Consider the following 17,856-nt stretch of genomic DNA (forward strand, 5'->3'; position numbering starts at 1 on the left):
AGTCACCGGGTCACTAAGAGACAGGGCTGTCAGAAAATATCACCGCGTCACTGAGACAGGACTGTCAGAAAGTATGACAAGGCTGTCAGAAATATCACCGCGTCACTGAGACGAGGCTGTCAGAAAATACCACCGCGTCACTGAGACAGGGCTGTCAGAAAATATCAGCGGGTCACTGAGACAGGACTGTCAGAAAGTATGACTAGGCTCTCAGAAAATACCACCGGTTTACTGAGACAGGATTACCAAATAAAACCTGTCGAGTCACTGACATAGGGGTGTAAGAAAATCACACCTGGTAAATGGGAAAGGGGTGTTAAAATTCTCATTGGATCAAGAGACAGGGATGTCAGAAATTCTCAGTGGGCGTCAGAATTCTTAATGGATCACAAATTCTCACAAAATGGGTCATAAATTCTCACAAAAGTGTTCGAAAACATTACATTTACGTACACTAACCTTCAATATGAAGTGTGCCCAGAAAAAGGCGGAACAGAATTCATATGTCCTTCCCGGAGATTCGAAAGAATACATCCATGCTACATCCATGCTACTGTTGAATATCTTGTAGTTAGCACAGCTAAAGACTCGTGAAATTTAAAAGGACCGACAAGGTATTAAAATAATGTGCATCTTTTGTACATAATACAAAATTGTTGGTGACATGAGTAACAATTATGGCAATTCCAGTGCAGTAATTATAATAGTAGTCTAAAAGTAACGTTGGGGTAACATGCTTAATAAAAGTTCTTACCTTTATTGTTCTTTTCCCTTTCCTTTGTGTCGGGTAACTACTCTGATTCTCTTCAGCATTTTCTCGATAATTTTTGTAAATTTCTTGATCGGAAAATGATAACGCTGTAATAATTACATGCTCCGTGAATTTGTTCCTTTGATTTTTGGATGATAAAGTGATTGATAGCCTGTTGATGCAACAGGAGATCAATAAGTATCGGGCTTTGAACTCCAATCGTTTTTTCAAGTCAATATTGTTTAAAAGTCCTGTACCGTAATTTTGAACATATTTGAAACCTGCCTCGTTGAGGTGCAGGGGAATGGTCCTAATGGTGACATGAGTTAAACTCTGATTTAAGCTGCCGAAAATTTTGGTCCTTCTGTCTTCTGATATCACGAGTTCTCCATTTGGGAACTCTCCCCCAGGGAGGGACGTCGTCTTGTGTTCTTTTGTTGTTTTTAATTTATTTTGTATTTGTAATGTATTTCATTCTTATATTAATTACTAAAAAAGAAAATATCATATATTAGTATATGACATGTATTGTATTGTTTGAATATTTTATAAGTGACTTTCTATTAAAAAAATGAATGCTGAATGAATGATGCCTGAATGGTGCGCTATTTCAAAACAAAAAAATTGAATTTGAAGTGCCATTTGTCAAAAAATACCAAGGGACAAATTCGTGTGAGCCGAGACGAGAAATTAAGGAGCCGTTTAAATACACCTTTTCGACCATAGCCGCAAATTATCGCGCGGGTATTTTTTTGTCCGCTTTATCCCACTAAAACCGTCCCAGTCCTTTTTACGCACCTATAGACAATAGAAAAAGGTGTCAAAAAGGATTGGATTGACTTTAGTGGATAATTAAATAATTAAGTGGCACGCGCTTAACCACGCGACTACGGTCGAACAGGTGTATTAATCACCATGAAATAAAAAGTGCGTGCTACACACTAAAATTTACGATGCATATACATCGGAGACCAGGGAAACAGTCATAGGGTTTTTCCTCGAATAGGCTGTGAATTTCTAAAGCGGGAAAAGAAACAAGGGCGAAAAATTTGATGTTTTTTATAAGTACACATAATTAGAATGCGATCATAAATATAAAAAATACCACTACAATACGATTTTGAATCTTGGATATAGACAGAAAGAACGTCAGCAAAATGACTATCAACAGGAATGTTTTATAAACACAAATTTACACACTGAATTAAAAAATACTAAAAATTTTTATTTTTTCGCCTTTTGTTTCAACCTCTTCGCTGGTCTCGACTGACAAACTTCGCACGTGAAGGGTATCGTCTGCCAATCTATTTTGTTAACCTTTCGGGTATTGTATTTCAATTCAGAACAATGGATGTGACAGGCACTGCCACATTGTTGATCACATACTATCCACCTGAAATAGCAAAAAGTAAAAACAAATATTACTGAATTGACGTCAAATACAATTGAGTAAGGTCACATCTGATAGCGACAGTCAAATTCAACAAAATCTGAGTTTTTCTGAAAAATCATGAAAAATCGCTACTAGACCCACTCAAATTCATCAAAAACATCAACCAATTCAACTTAAACATCACCATAACCAACCATCATGACGTCCACGAGGAATAGAAATACTCCAAATCCGCTTTGCAGTCCTTCATCCTGTGCTGACGACCAAAACGAAGAAAGTTTAACCTGCTCGAAGTGTAATCGACTAGTGCACTACATTTGTACAAGGCTACCACCCTACATGATTGCAGTGTAAAGACGGGAGAAGAACTGCGAAACGCAGCAAAAACGTGTGTCAAAATTGTGTGAAAGTAAATAAAGATCTTTTGGTCCTCTCCCCTCAACCTGGACCTCACCATCCTGTGAACGGCGCGAGCTTGCAAAATTAATGAGACGATTAAAGGAAACGAAAAGACAATTAAGAAATTGAAGTCTAATGAAACAACACCTTCTCGAGATTATTGAATCTCAAAAAAAAGAGCTCACTAATCTAGAGAGAAATTGTCTATGACCCGGCGTTTCATACTGTCGAATATGTAGAAGTAAACTGGAAAAGAAAACTAGAAACCTTCCGAACGGAATCTTAAACATCATTGAAAGAGGAATGTAAAAATCGTATGCTGCAGCCACTTCTGCCAATGTCCAAGTGCCTAATGACAATATCAAGACCGCCGTTAAAGAGGTCCACGAGGAGGAGGCAGCAGAAGAAAGGGATAAGATCAGAAGATCAAAGAACATCATCATCCATGGTGTTGAGGATCCAACGACAGAGGATGCTACCAAAAAAGATGAAGCATGGGTGAAACACTCATCGAAAAGCTCCACGTCAAAATTAACATCAAGTATATCTCAAGAATTGGCAAATCAGTTAGACGGGAAAAAGCGTCCCTCATTGTTACTCTGAACAGTGAGGAAGAGAAAATGAATGTTTTTGGAAATCTCCCAGCGCTAAAAGGAATTGATGCCTATAAGGGGATGAAGCATTTGCGAAGATCTAACTCCAGCTCAAAGAAAAAAGTACAAAGAGGCGGCAGAAGATGCTAAGGCACGAAATCAAACCGAAAAAGATGGAGTCTGGAGAGTGCGGGGTTTTGCAAAAAACGGATTCGGTGTAAAGAAGATAAACGCCAAAGATCGGCAATAAACCAAACACGAAAAAAAGACGTAACAAAGAAGAAAGACGAACAAACTAACAAACGAAAAAACCTTAACATACTATATACTAATGCAGATCAACTAACTAAAATAAAGAGAAAAGAACTAAATGAAGTGATTTCAAAAGAACAACCCGATATCATTGCAATTTGTGAAGTAAAACCGAAACATTCGAAAAAAGAACGTCTCATACAAGACTACCACATTGAAGGCTACTCCGAACCCTACGAAACAAATGCCTTAAATAATGTTGGACGTGGAATCATCGTTTTGACACATAAATCGATCAAAAAATGTAGTCGAAGTGACACCCAATAGTGAATTCAGGAGGTATGCTTGCTGGAAATCAAACTCAAAGGAGCGGATTCTTTGCTTTTTGGATGTATGTATCGAAGTCCAACCAACACGCCAACATCAGCAAAAAACAATACAGCACTAATCTTCTTCTCAAGGAAATAGCAATGAATAAGAAATACAGTCATAAGTGTATCGTCGGTGACTTCAACTATAAAGATATCAATTGGGAAAACTGGTCAACTCCTCACGATGACACGAAGGAAGACGAACAATTTCTCGAAGCTTTAAGAGACTCCTTCTTTTACCAACACATCGATGAACCAACAAGAGCTAGAGGTACCGATACGCCATCAATTATTGACCTGATTCTGACAAATGAAGAAAGCCAGGTTAGCAACATAACCTATCTTTCACCACTTCATAAAAGTGATCACAGTGTTCTATCATTTACGTTCGAATGTTACCTTGAAACAGAATGCATTATTGAAAACTATAACTACAATAAGGCAGATTTTGAAGCAATGAAAGGACATCTTGAGAACTCTGACTGGGTTACAGGTTTCCATCAAAAAGCAGAAAATACAAACGTAAATGATTGCTGGAAGATGTTGCGAGATAAATTATTCGAGCTTAGGAATCGGTACGTTCCTCGTACGAAGGGGAAACATGCCTACGGAAAAAAGGGAAGTTTTGCAATCGATCAAGATATTCAACAAAGCTTAAAAGAAAAACGTCGCCTTCATCGCAAATGGATAAGATCAATAGGTACAACTTCGGAACAGAGAAATAGAGCTATTTACGCTACTGCGAGAAACAAGGTTACAGGAAAGATCAGACGAGAAAGAAGAACACTAGAAGAACGAATTTGTGGTCAAGCAAAAAGAAGTCCTAAGAAGTTTTGGAAGCATATCCGGAACTCAATGAAGACCAAAACGGGAATTTCCCCTCTTCTCCTTGATCCAAATGATAAATCATCACTTCGTTTTACTGATGAGGATAAAGCTGACATCCTACAGGATCAGTTTTGCAGTGTTTTTACGATTGAACCTGCTGGATCACTACCTGAGTTTCCCTCACGAACAGACACAGATTTAGCATTCGATCTAACAATCGACATGATCAAAAAGGAACTGAAAGATTTGAATCCTAATAAATCGCTAGGACCTGATGAGATTCACCCAGTCATGCTGAAAAAGCTGGCCTTTTACATAGCCGGTCCTTTACATACTATCATGGCCAAGTCCTTCGTAGAAAGTAAACTACCTGATGATTGGAAGACTGCACATGTGTCCCCGATCTACAAGAAAGGAAAAAAGAACCTTGCAGAAAATTACAGGCCCGTTAGTTTAACATCAGTTGCGTGTAGAGTAATGGAAAGAATCCTAAAGAAACAAATAACGGAACACCTCACGAATGAGAAATTGCTATCAACCAAACAACATGGGTTCATGGGTAAACGATCGACAGTGACACAACTACTTCACTACTTAGACAAATGTGCAGACTCGATATCCAATGGTAAGGTTGTTGACGTAATCTATTTCGACTTCGCAAAGGCATTTGACACCGTTCCACATCGCAGATTACTAAGCAAACTCGAAGCGTATGGTATCAGAGGAAGGGTACTTGGTTGGATGAAAGCATTTTTGTCCGATCGTTACCAATATGTGAAGGTCAATGGAAAGTTATCTAAGAAATGCCAGGTGCAAAGTGGTGTACCACAAGGAAGTGTCTTAGGTCCACTCCTTTTCGTTATTTACATCAATGATCTAGCTGAAGTTACCAACTCAGAAATGTTTCTCTTTGCCGATGACACAAAGCTTGTTGAAGAAATAAATAACGCTGAAGATGCAATTAGACTTCAGCACGATATCGAGGCAATGGAAAAGTGGTCTGGTGACTGGTTGTTGAAATTCCATCCTGACAAGTGCCACGTGTTGACACTAGGGAAATTCTAGAACATTCAACATGCACATCCTTACGAGATCGCTGGCTCTGTCCTAGAACATGTTGATCAAGAGAAGGATCTTGGAGTGATTATTGATAGTGAATTGAATTTCGAAGAACACATCTACACCAAGATCAAGAAGGCTAACTCGATCGTTGGATTGATTAATAGAAGCTTCGACTTCCTTTCTCCCGAGATGCTCCGCACACTTTTCATTGCATTTGTGAGACCTCACCTTGAGTACGCGCAAGCTGTTTGGTCTCCACGACTGATCAAACACTCTGATGCAATTGAAAGTGTCCAACGTAGGGCCACAAGACTTGTCGGTGGTTATAGAAACCATTCATATGAAGAACGTTTACAAGTCATGAACCTACCCAGCCTCAAGATCCGGCGTAAAATCGGGGACATGGTGGAAGTATATAAACATCTTAATGTCTATGATAAATCTTCCCTATGTCAGAAACTCGTTCTTCGAAATCGACCTCAACGTAAGCACAATCTCGAATTAAAGAGGAATTTCGCTGAAGACGGCATTAGAGGATACCAAACGAATTCACTTTACTATAGGAGCATTGATACTTGGAACAGTTTGGCAAACAATGTTGTAAATGCACCGTCCGTATGGAAATTCAAACTAGAATTGACAAACGAATGGAAAGATAAGATCTATAAATTGTAAAGATGTAAGATTGTTTCATAGAGGTCAATAGACCTGAGAAATACACTTCTATAAATTAAATTAAATAAGAGCACGAAAAAATAAATAAATTTCTGTACCAAAATTGGTACACATTTGAAATACTGGGTAACCATAGCCGGAGAGATTGTTCCCGCCACAATTTTCAAAATCTGTTATTCAAGATTTTATCCCCGCCAAATTTATCATTAGTGAGTTCATGTATTTGCACTGTGAGGACGGTACAGCACCTGACCCCGAGAATGTAGGTGACATTTGAATCAGACCTGAAAGATGTAGATTTGCATTAAAAAAAATATTGAATGTTTTCAACGAAATTTTGAACCCCCAAAATCCTTTCCCAGAGGTTAGTTTCATTACTTTTGATAGATAGGCTAATTTTTTTGGCCTTTAAAGTTGACTCTCATTTACGTTATAACCCCCAGAATGTAGGTTTGGTTTCATGGCTTTAAATCTAGTATTTGTAAAATGTTGATATTTTTTCAATTGGATTAATTATAACCATAGATTTTAGAAATATTTTATGCCAAAACAATCTTCTAAAGAGCATTTTGTTGTTCCGAAAATTGGATTTTTTTGCTTTTTAACCCCCAGAATGTAGGTGAAAAGATTCGGTTGTCGAGAGCAAGAATTACAGTATTCATCGGAAATTATTGTTCTCTAAGTGAAATTCATACTTTAGAAATTTACTCTGACAAAAAATTAACAAAGATATTAATTCTATCATGCTATAAATGATGAAAAGTAAAAGAAAGGACGAAAAGAAGAGACAAAGAAGTTGTTTTTAATTTATAGGTTGAAATTTTTGTGTTAAAAATATGTGAATAATGTAACAACACTCCTGCCTCACAGCCCCGGTGGAATTTTTTTCCCACATCGGGTCCAAAGATGTCTACTAAAGTCCCAATGGGATAGAAATTCTATAGTTCCAAACTTTGGCAATTTTTTAATTGGGCTGGGGTCCTAGCGGGTCTGGGACACATCGTAACAGCTCAAAATGTCAACATTAATCATCTCTTAGGTAATACTTTCATGTTATGAAAGTACAACAAACAATTTGTATATAATTTGACAGACTTTTTATGTCGGTTTATGAAGGCCCCCATATTGTAGGTCAACTAACCCCAAAAAGTAGGTCAAACATTTTCTTCAAAATATCTAATTTAGAACAATAAGTATTGAAATGGACTATTTTACCCATTTCCTTAGTTCATTAGGAATAAGAAAATACCCTATCATCATAACTTAATTCCAATAGATTTCGATTTAGAGAGGATTTATTTTTAAAATGTCTCAATTCGGGTAGTATCAAATCAACTTCGATTCAGATTTTCGCTGAAAAAAATTAATTCCAGTTAAAACTTTATGTCTAGAAATAATAAGTAATATGTAGCAGTATGCTCTGAAACAACTTTTTATGAAGTTGAACTATCGTTAGGGCTACAATGCTAAAAAATGAGAAACCTACATTCTCGGGGTTTACTACATTCTCGGGGTCAGGTGCTGTAGAGTGATTGAAGCGATTTGGAAAATATGAACTCGGAGCCTAAAATCTTCCTAATCGCCGGATCAAATCCCCACCATGATTTAATTTTGGCCAATCACCAAATTATGTCCACCCCAAAATTAATCCACTTAAACAACCCTGTCTCACAGCCCTCAGTGGGGATAGAAATTCTTATTGAGGTCCCGATGGGGATATCAATTCTATTGTTCCAAGGCTAAAAAACCCAGTGGGGGTTGGTTTTGGAGTGCAACTTTTGAACATCATTGCCTTTAGTGTCATACTTTGATACGAATGTAGATTATAATTTAAATAACATTTTAATGGTCATTCTGTATATATTTTTCGTGTAAACAATATTTCGACCTGCTTGGTGCGGGTCTTCGTCAGGTCTAAACAATACAAACGGTTGAAGGCGCTATCTTGACTTTTTTTGACGTCAAAAAAGTCAATGTAATGTCTTCTCCCTAATGTGCGAGAGCATTGGCTTCCAAAACCTAGATGTCACATACTGACCATCGTCTAAATTAAGACCATGGTCACTATGTGGCGCTATCTGACGGAATTGGATTTCCAATGCCTCTCGCACTTTTCTATCAAATTTGTTCTCTTCAGTCTTTAAAAGCCTAGCTTCGTTCCAATTAAGTCCTTGGGTACAGTCTTTAGCATGGTTAGTTATACCCGAAATGTCCAACGTTTGAACATTGAATTTCGAGTGGGGATAAGATCAAAGTAATCTTGCCAGTGGGGCTAAAAATCCAAATTTTTGCCAAATTTTCCAGTGGGTTCTGTGACACAGGGGTGTACGTAAGGAATTAGTCAGCTGTTACACTTTACTAATCTTATTGTCAAATAAAAATGCCAAAGGGTTCAAATATTTCTAACGAGTTCATATAGAAAGGGTGCAGACACTCACATTTAAGAAATAGTGTCGCTGTTTCAAACGATATTGCAGCCACACCCAGCTGATACAATCTCCGTCCTCTTCATCCGTCATTTTCCCAGTTTCCTCTACTTGTGTATCTGCGGGGGATTATTCTTCGGCCTGTTCTCTTCTTTGTTCCACAGCAGGATGTTCCATCGCCTCCATCTCGATTTGATCCATCTCATCCTCTGTATCGAGGTATTCCTCATCCTCACTTGATTGTGCAGCAAAGTCTTCCTCCAACTCAATTGTCAGTTGCTCTTCAACGTCACTACTTTCATTCAATCCCACATCACTGTCTGCATCCTCTCTGTCGTTGATAACGTTTGATGGCCCTGGTTGTTAACCATCATCCATACTTGCTTACTTTGGGACTGTGCTGGTTCCTGTATAAAACCTCGGGGATTTTAGAGCTAGTTGCAGCCGCCTGCGTATCCTGCATGTCACAAGCATTTTTGCCAGGCTCACATTTCTTGCTACTGGTTTGTTTGTCTTTAGAAAAAAGGGAAAATAGTTTTCATAAAGGTATTGCAAAAAGAGTAAGGTTTCTCCATTGTGTTACATTAACGACCGGTTTTCCATCTTTTTAACGACTACAAAACCTACTGTTAAAATCTGGGTAGGGGTACTAGAGTTGAGTGATGCTGGGTATGTGTTGAACCTCCAAACCCGGACCCTTTATAAAGAGACTGATTTTTACTGAAAGGGTGACCCTTAGAGAGACTAATTTAAAACTCTCTGATTTATCCTACCCTTGGAGAGACTTTGGAAGGTGAAAAAACCGACCCTTAAGCCACGCACATACCTAGCAATTGTTGTAGTGGATTTGGTGAAAAAATAAGCATATAAGTAAGCTTGATGATTGGTGTATACTTGGGTGTAAGTTTTGTTTATCTTTTCCATTTGAATGACTCCCTCTTTTTGGAAGAATTAAGCACAATGCAAACAGCTCTAGAGCTTCACTCCAAAATATAGCTAAGCGTAACCGAGACTGTTTGTAAAAAGAAAATATGCTTATAAGTACGTGTACTCACTGGTCACAGAACATCTAGAACTCTCGTTTGTATCCAAGCCATCAACGACATGGATCCGTGAAGATCTTCTTTGCAATCTTGCTCCGGTTCAATAGGTGAATGCGTTCTAATTCCTAAAATTACGTGGAATGATAGAATTCATTAAAATGTGATATCTACTGTCCATGGCTTCATTAGACAAAGGTAGAGAAGCAAATTTTAGTTTTATTTGACACTCAAAAACCCACAACTTATCAGGCCCGTTGGCTTAGACCGTTGTTGCTTCTCTTCAAACTCTAAGTTTATTACGGTGACTCTCAAAAAGATTTTTGCTCTTCCGTTTATTAAGAAAAAAGAACTACTGAAGGAAAAATTATAAAGTCTCCATAGAAAAAGTATTTTTAAGAAAATCAACCGCTGTCAATTTTATATAAAAATGCATACTAACCAGATTGTAGGGCAGTTCCAAGTTCGCTTTCTATTCTGACGAAAGTACTCCTTAGAATTGCCTTAGAAACTTCTTCACTGGGGAGAAAACGACAATATCAAGGGGTTGTGATATGTAGGTGGTGTTTGGAATGAGAGGAATGAATGCAATGTTGTCACAACGGTTTTCATTCAAGACGTCGATGGCACCCAAGATCACCAATTATAACCTAGGTCCATAAACCATTTTGGTGAAGGATCGTGCCTCAAACCAACCATTTTGACTCATACTATACGAAGCACCTTAGAGAAATGTAATGAGATACGTTATTTCCATTATAATTCAAAGCCCACATTTAAGTCACTCAGGTGTTGTCTGTAAATAAATGCTAAGGCAGGCTATGTGAACGGTAAAATAAGCAAAAAAAACTTTATTGAGGACAAATATGAATCTGGAGAAGTCCGTTTCTACATAGAAACATACATGCCTCTAATCCCTTTTTTCTTCCAATTTTCCCACTAAAGTCTATTCACGATAAGTGTGCACTCTTTTTTCATTTACCTATAACTTTTGAAGGAATTCTTCAATCTTTATAAATTTGGTATCATTGGAAAGATATTAGTGAGTGGAACAATTTGAAATAAAAAAAACTTTAAGAAGATTATAAAAATAAAGATGAAAATGAAGAAGAAAAAAATGAAGATCTTGTAGAAAAGTGCTATAACTATCATTTTCACTGAAGTGAATCCTTAATCATCGAACGTCATCACTGTGAAAAAAATTCTCAAAAATAATCATTCAGTCAAAAGATATCAAACAAAGTTATAAGCTGTTATAAGATGATTGACGTCTAAAAACGCTGTTTTCTGCAGTTTTTTGCTGTTTTTTGGGGTCAATCACTTATCAACTTTGTATCATAACTTTATATTGAATAAATATTTTAATGAAATTTCTTCACAGTGATAATCTCCTAAGATCAAAGAATCTCTTCAGTGAAAATGAAAGTTATGGCACTTTTCTACAAGATCTTCATTTTTATCTTCTTCATTTTCATCTTCGTTTTTAGTATTTTTTTAAAGACTTTTTTATTTCAAATTGTTCCACTCACTAATATCTTTCCAATGATACCAAATTTATAAAGATTGAAGAATTCCTTCTAAAGTTATAGGTAAAAGAAAAAAGAGTGCACACTTATCGTGAATAGACTTTAGATTTATATACAATCATTGGGTGGCATAAACTCACCTCCGGGTTGCCGCAACACATAACTGTGGACGAAGTTTTCAAGTGAGGCATGCATCATTCAACTCTTCGTCTGCTCTTAGATACAATGACCTGGATGAGATAATAAAGGTCGATAAAGTTGATTGGCAAATCCTGTGAAACAGAAATATGGTGCTCACAATCCAAAAAGACTCCTGTGTAAATGACCCGGTCAGATCTTAATGGGCTAGGTTTAAATCAAAAATTGAATATCAATGTAATAATGAAATTCCCACAGTAACACAAATGGTATGAGAATCCAATTAAACTTTTGATAAAATTTATTTAACCTATGATTAGGAATTGAGTATGAAATCTCCACCTTTGTAAAACCGAAGATTTTAAATCCCTATATTTGTTTATTTGCCTGATTCTATCTGAAAAGGTACGAATTTGCACATCGGGTCACGGAGGAAGGGGTGAAAAACACCTTTTCTCGTGTAATAAAGTGGTCAGATTTGAGCAATAATTCGGAAATGTCGAACCTTTTTCTTTCCGGGATCGTCAGTGAAATCGGTCTCATCAAAATTCCAAATATTCTCGGGTGGTGCCCCGTCGAGTTTTTTTTCCAGATTGACGAAAAATTTGTTCACGTCTTCCAAAGTTAACCCACTTCTGTTCGGTTTGACGTTGTCTACACTTCGTAGTTTGAGTTTAAAGTCACGAGTGAAGCGTTCCATCCGTGCTAGGGAGGTTTTCATTTTTGAACAACTGTATGACAATATATACATGTTTTTTATAAGCATATAGGCTCGACGATGCCTAGGTCGAAGGCTTGGCAAGGCCAAAAATGTTCCTAATGATGCTTATACCCCGAGCAAAATGTTAGGAAAATTCCGAAAATCCGTAAAACCCCAGCCCAACCCAAGAAAGAGATCTTTCTTGGGCTCAAGAAACGCTTAGTACAGGATTTAAATTATTGCCATTTCTGAGCCTAGATATGCTTATAAATGCAATGCTTATAAAAAACATAAAAATGTAAATTGGTTTAATTCCCCTAAAAAACCAGACGTCAGTGTATCAGAATATTTCTCTCACCTTTACGCCCTTTTTGTTGAGACAGTCTTGAACAAAGTATCTTAGATCCGTCCTGTCCATGGGTACCTGCCACTCACACGTATGCTCCACCAACGAAGCCAGTGCCTTCTCTTCTTCATGATCGAGAACGGCCGGGCGTCAAAACACTCTCTATAATTCGAAAAACAATTTTAAGTCCCTGGAAGATCGAATTAAAGAGAGTTAACTATTTATTGTCTCAGATGTCGTTATAGAATCGGTCAATGGAATTATCAAAAATGTTTTTAGATAAATCTTCAAACTTTCATTTTGTTTTGTCCGAGTATTTTATCGTCATGCGTCCTGCAGAAGCCATAAAGAATAATAGTCCCAGACTTTTGGGCGAACTCGTTGAAAATGCAAAATGCCTACAATTTAAAAAGCAAAGGATATAACGTCAAAGTCTACTGGCAACGATCAAAGCATTTGTCAGCTTTGGGCCAATCAGATTGCCGTATTTCATTTTTATTATTTTCAAGAAGTAGTCGGGGGGTTATTCGAATTAACTATTTGTTAACTATAAAAATAATATGATGAACATTTTTTAATGTCTGCATTGGAAAAATATGAAAATGAAATTTATATATTTGTGAAATTCTTGCTGAACGCTCTAATATTTCCATTTACAAAATCAATGTCATGAAATATTACACCCCCTACTACATTCATGTTTGTATACACTAGTTACCAGACTTCCAATCACCGGTCTTAATAACATAATTTTGGACGTTTTTAGGACGCCTTTTAGACGTCTTTTAAAAATCAAGTCCGTTAAAGACGTTTTAAGGACGTCCCAATTTGACCGGGACGGGCTATGGACGGGCGGACGTGATTTGGACGTCATATAGTCGTCCTCCAGACTTTCTGTGCCCACTGAGAAATGCAAAAATTTGACAAAAATCCACTTTTTTTAGATTTTGACCGTTTTTTTACCTTTTTTGGTCAACGAATGAGCCAGTTCTTCAAAAATGGTTGAAATTTAGCAAAATCAAAAACATGAACGAAAAACCCGACAAAAAGAAAGAAAAACACCCATTTGAAGAAGCTAAACAAAACCAAACATGCACTGTCACCTCCTGCTCAGATGACGATGACCAAAACCGTCTAAAATGCCGAAAATGCCACCGCATGGTACACTACGAGTGCACACAATTACCGCTTTATCAGCTGCAAATTTTTGCCAACACTTATAACGAACAATATCTATGTCAGAATTGCGTGCGGATAACACGATCTCTAATGAGTAAAATAGGTGAGAACTCGTATCATATGATGCAGAGGGAGATTGAGAAGAAGGACGACGTCATTAAAAAGCTCAACAACCAGCTAGCCAAGAACCGCAGCCTTAAGAACGATATCGAAAACATCTTAACCAATAAGATGGCTGACTTTGAAATAAAAACCAAGCAGAGTATAAAAGAAGAAATAAAACTAACGACGAATTACATAGAAAAAATCATCAGAAAAAACTACGCTGAAATAACTAAGAAACACAAGGATAATATCAAATTCACAGTGAGAGAACACCAACAAGAAACAAGAATGAGACAGAGCATCGAATCAAGAAAACGAAATATTATTATACATGGAAGGTGGAATTGAGGTAGATAACAAAGAGGAACAACAGGAACAGACAGAATAGTATTGAAGGTATACTAGGTAACATTGGCGTCCAAGATATCAAACCGTCCCACCATCATCGCATTGGACAAAACAGAAAGGGCTACATTGGGCGTCCAATCAAGTTGATCTTAAAAAGTATAGAGGAAAAAAGACGGATAATGCAAACTCTGCATAAGCTGAAACGATTCAATGAAATTGGTGGCTTTAGCATTACAGACGACTTCACCATCAACGAAAGAAAAATTATTAAAGATATGTGCCAAAAGGCGAATAAGATGAATTTAAAAAATGATGATTTCGTTTGGCATGTAAGAGGAAGCCCTAGAATAAACCTTCGCCTAGTTCGAAAACCTAGGACAAAGACCAAAACAACGTCTTCTCTGCCCATATCTTCTGACAACTGGACGACAGATGAAGAAGTAGACAATATTGTTAAATCTAAATTATTTCGTAGAGGTCGATAGACCTGTGAAATATAATTCTATGAATATAAGAACCTCTAATTTGGCCCTGGTTCACTTCATTCTGTGCTCCAGCAAATTACTTTGAAGTTCCACCCCTGGGCACCTTTCTATCATTCAGGCAGGTCCGCGCGGTGGGCCTGATTGCTTTAATTTCCCTTACCTACCCTCCCTTAGCCGCCACCTATCCCGCCCTTCCTAAATCAGGCGGCGCCGAAGGCGCTTAAAAGAAAGGAGACTCTAAGCTATCCAACGGACTAAATAAACGAGCTTCTAACTCCTTCTAGTCTAGATCCGGAGATATAAGCCTTTAAAGTTTGAACTAGCGATTTTCTTTAAAAAACTTAGAAAAAAATCACCATGGCACTTAAAGGGTTAAAGTTAAACCAAATCGATCGTAAACAACTAGGCCGTGAGTATTCTATGTGGCTTTGCTGGTTTTTGGAATAGCGAATACCTTTTCGATATTATGTAAAAGTCTTATCGTCTTTTGCCAGATTTCATTAGTTGGAACTCCAAGTTTCGGAATCCAGTTTCGGATCTTTTTTTTTATCTCTNACGCACGGAGCGAGCGTTAGCGAGCGGAGTGCGACTCTTTTGGCAAACGCATGCGCGTAAGCAAAATTTACAAAATTTCAATGATATGCGGGTGCTAAAAATGGAAATTCACCTTTTTTTTCGTCTAGCCGCTATTCCACCATGTTTAGCCTCTGGAATGTTTCAACTTTGAAAATTTCGTGAAAATTAGCGTTTTTTGAGAAGAAGTCGTTGCAGTGTCAATCTTTCGCAAATTTAAAAACCCATTTTCCCTTGTAGTCCGGGAGCTGGGGGAGGTCAACTATGACAGTCGTAGAGGCACGTGCAAACATATATCATCATGCAGCACTATGCCTGAAGTTTCCGAATTTACTTGTTTGCCGTCCGAAATTTTCTTGTAGATGTCTATTTTACGGACCGGAATGCAAAAATAGCAATATATTTTTGACGTCAATTGTGTTTACTAAGTTATATCTAACTTTTAAACAGTTTATTGAATTCAAATGAAACTTTGCCAATCTGTTACTGATAAATAGGGCTAACTCTCAATAGCAAAAACATTGCTGTATCCCTTCCAGTTTTTTTCATTTCTTGGTAATCATGCAAAAGTTTCACCTTTTTTTCTACTCCTACCGACTAACGTTTTCAAAAAAACATGTTTTAAAATTAATTTTTTGACGTATTTTTAGATTGAATTAATCCTTAGCATGTAAGTAAGCGCTGTTGAAAATTTTGTTTCAAAAGCTTAAGTGAAACTCAAGATATTCAATTTCAAAGACAACCATGTATAATCAAAAACATAACAAAATGATAAAATTGACGTCAAAAAAGGAAGGTAGAAAATGCAGACCAGAAATATGAAGAATTTTAACGTCAAAGATGATTTTAAGATGTTCAAGCATAAAATTGAAACAAATTACGTACAAATAGAGTGAATTAACATACGCAATACCTAAAGTATCACAAAATCAAAACCAACACACTCTTGCAGAACACTGAACCAACTAAACGAGCTTCAATGTTAAAGAATTTTACTTTATCCTAGGGAAAATTGTAATTTGAATTGGATTAATTATGAGAAAGTACAAAACCTACAACGACTGAAGTAAAATTCCTAGCGATTGAAACTAGCATGTTAATATTGTTATAAACAGTGATATAAAATAATTATCAATTAAAATTACATTCAAAACCAATATTAACATAGTAAATTTCTCTGGTAATGATGCACATCTTCAATAAAAAACTCGCTTACATTTCATTAAATGTATTTGGATGAAAGTTAAAAGATTTAGCAATGAATAGCAACAAAGTAGAAAATTTTAACTAATAAGGCTCATTTTCTGAGTAAAAAAGGAATAAAAAAGCTATAAAAAGTTATAAAAAGAATTGTCATCGCCTTCATCCAATAAATCGTCAAAATCGATTACGTCATCGTCCATTCCCTCGTCATCACCGACGACTTCGTCGTCTTTCTGCTCTTCAGAGGCAATTGGTTCGTTCTCACAGTTCACGCATTCACATAAATCGGTGCAAGGGAGTCCAAGCGATTTACATTTACATTGCTTGTTACAGCATTTAGTTTTCTTGCACTTACAAGATGCAAACTCGAGAACTGTGTCAGGGGCGGGCTTGTTTTCCATCCAGTTGACATTAAGTACGCCTCCTGTATCCATCCATCCTAAAGATTTAAAATGCATCTCTTTAAACAAGAAGAAATTTCAAATAGACCAAAACAACCCTTGTTAATCATAACCCTACCGACATCTTTATGTTCGATTTACTTTACTTTACTAGCTTATTTGATAAATTTGGTCAAAAATGAGCAATAAATATGAGCGTACCATGCCCAACAGGGGATTCCCATTGATAAAACCGGTCCATTGCCAATTTCCACTCTCGGGTTTGGTAGTTAGCTCGTTTGATGTGTTGATACAATGCGTCTCTCGTTGGTGGAAGTCTTAAAGTAGAAATAAAACAAACGATTGTATTTCCAGATCTTTACTAATGCTAGTGCCACACCAAAAGGATATTTCATTTCATTTAAGACTTTTGTAAGCTTTAAATAGGTTGAATTTCATTAGCCTCTTGTAGCTATTTATTTTATGTCAACGGTAACAAACAATCACAAATAAACAAAGGATGGTCTATAGGTAGAAGATACTTTTTGTGAAATTTCAAGGATGTGGACTGAAAACATACCTGTTCGGATCAGGAATTGTTTTTGACTTTGTAAACAAATGATAACGGGCTTCGTTGATATTGGTATGATCAGTCCCGTACAGTTTGCACATGTATTCTTCTAACGTGTTGATAACATTGTCTGATATGTTGTAGTTGTTGCCGATTGATTTAGCCGCCTCTATGAATCTTTTATTCGACATCATCACTGTTTTGCATTTTACCTACAAAAATATTATCATAATATATTAAAATGTATAAAATATATATTATATAAAAAAAGTCAAAACAGATGAAACACTTATTTCTTAAAATGTCAAAGAATGCCACAGTATAACATATTTAATAAGAATCGCATACAGAAAGGAATTCTCAAATTTAAATTCTGAGTTGAAAAAGATCGCCTTCAAGCTCCATGCTCTTTGTTAAAAAATTTCATAGCATAATAAAGTAGTTGTACCTTTCCGATCCCGCTGAATGCACTTGTTGAATCACATCCACTGACTGCATGAAGAGCTGGTAGA

General features: G+C 36.8%; 3 long non-coding RNA genes across 3 annotated transcripts; all 3 read right to left on the minus strand.

The window, feature by feature from the left end:
• Nucleotides 1-9,811: 9,811 nt before the first annotated feature.
• On the minus strand, nucleotides 9,812-10,729 carry LOC136816404 (uncharacterized). Its single transcript, XR_010847920.1, has 3 exons — nucleotides 10,695-10,729; nucleotides 10,233-10,513; nucleotides 9,812-9,918 (listed from the first exon to the last, which is right to left on the minus strand). It is a non-coding gene; the product is annotated as an uncharacterized lncRNA (long non-coding RNA).
• A 730-nt stretch (nucleotides 10,730-11,459) lies between these two features.
• Nucleotides 11,460-15,150, minus strand: LOC136816405 (uncharacterized). The gene is made up of 4 exons (XR_010847921.1): nucleotides 15,072-15,150; nucleotides 12,513-12,662; nucleotides 11,960-12,185; nucleotides 11,460-11,546 (listed from the first exon to the last, which is right to left on the minus strand). It is a non-coding gene; the product is annotated as an uncharacterized lncRNA (long non-coding RNA).
• Nucleotides 15,151-16,760: 1,610 nt separating this feature from the next.
• Nucleotides 16,761-17,552, minus strand: LOC136816406 (uncharacterized). Its single transcript, XR_010847922.1, has 3 exons — nucleotides 17,354-17,552; nucleotides 16,996-17,111; nucleotides 16,761-16,832 (listed from the first exon to the last, which is right to left on the minus strand). It is a non-coding gene; the product is annotated as an uncharacterized lncRNA (long non-coding RNA).
• Between the last annotated feature and the right edge of the window lie 304 nt (nucleotides 17,553-17,856).

This window comes from Clytia hemisphaerica, unplaced genomic scaffold (genome assembly GCF_902728285.1).
Source record: "Clytia hemisphaerica strain Z4C2 unplaced genomic scaffold, Clytia hemisphaerica genome assembly, whole genome shotgun sequence".
Classification (NCBI taxonomy): Eukaryota; Metazoa; Cnidaria; class Hydrozoa; order Leptothecata; family Clytiidae; genus Clytia; species Clytia hemisphaerica.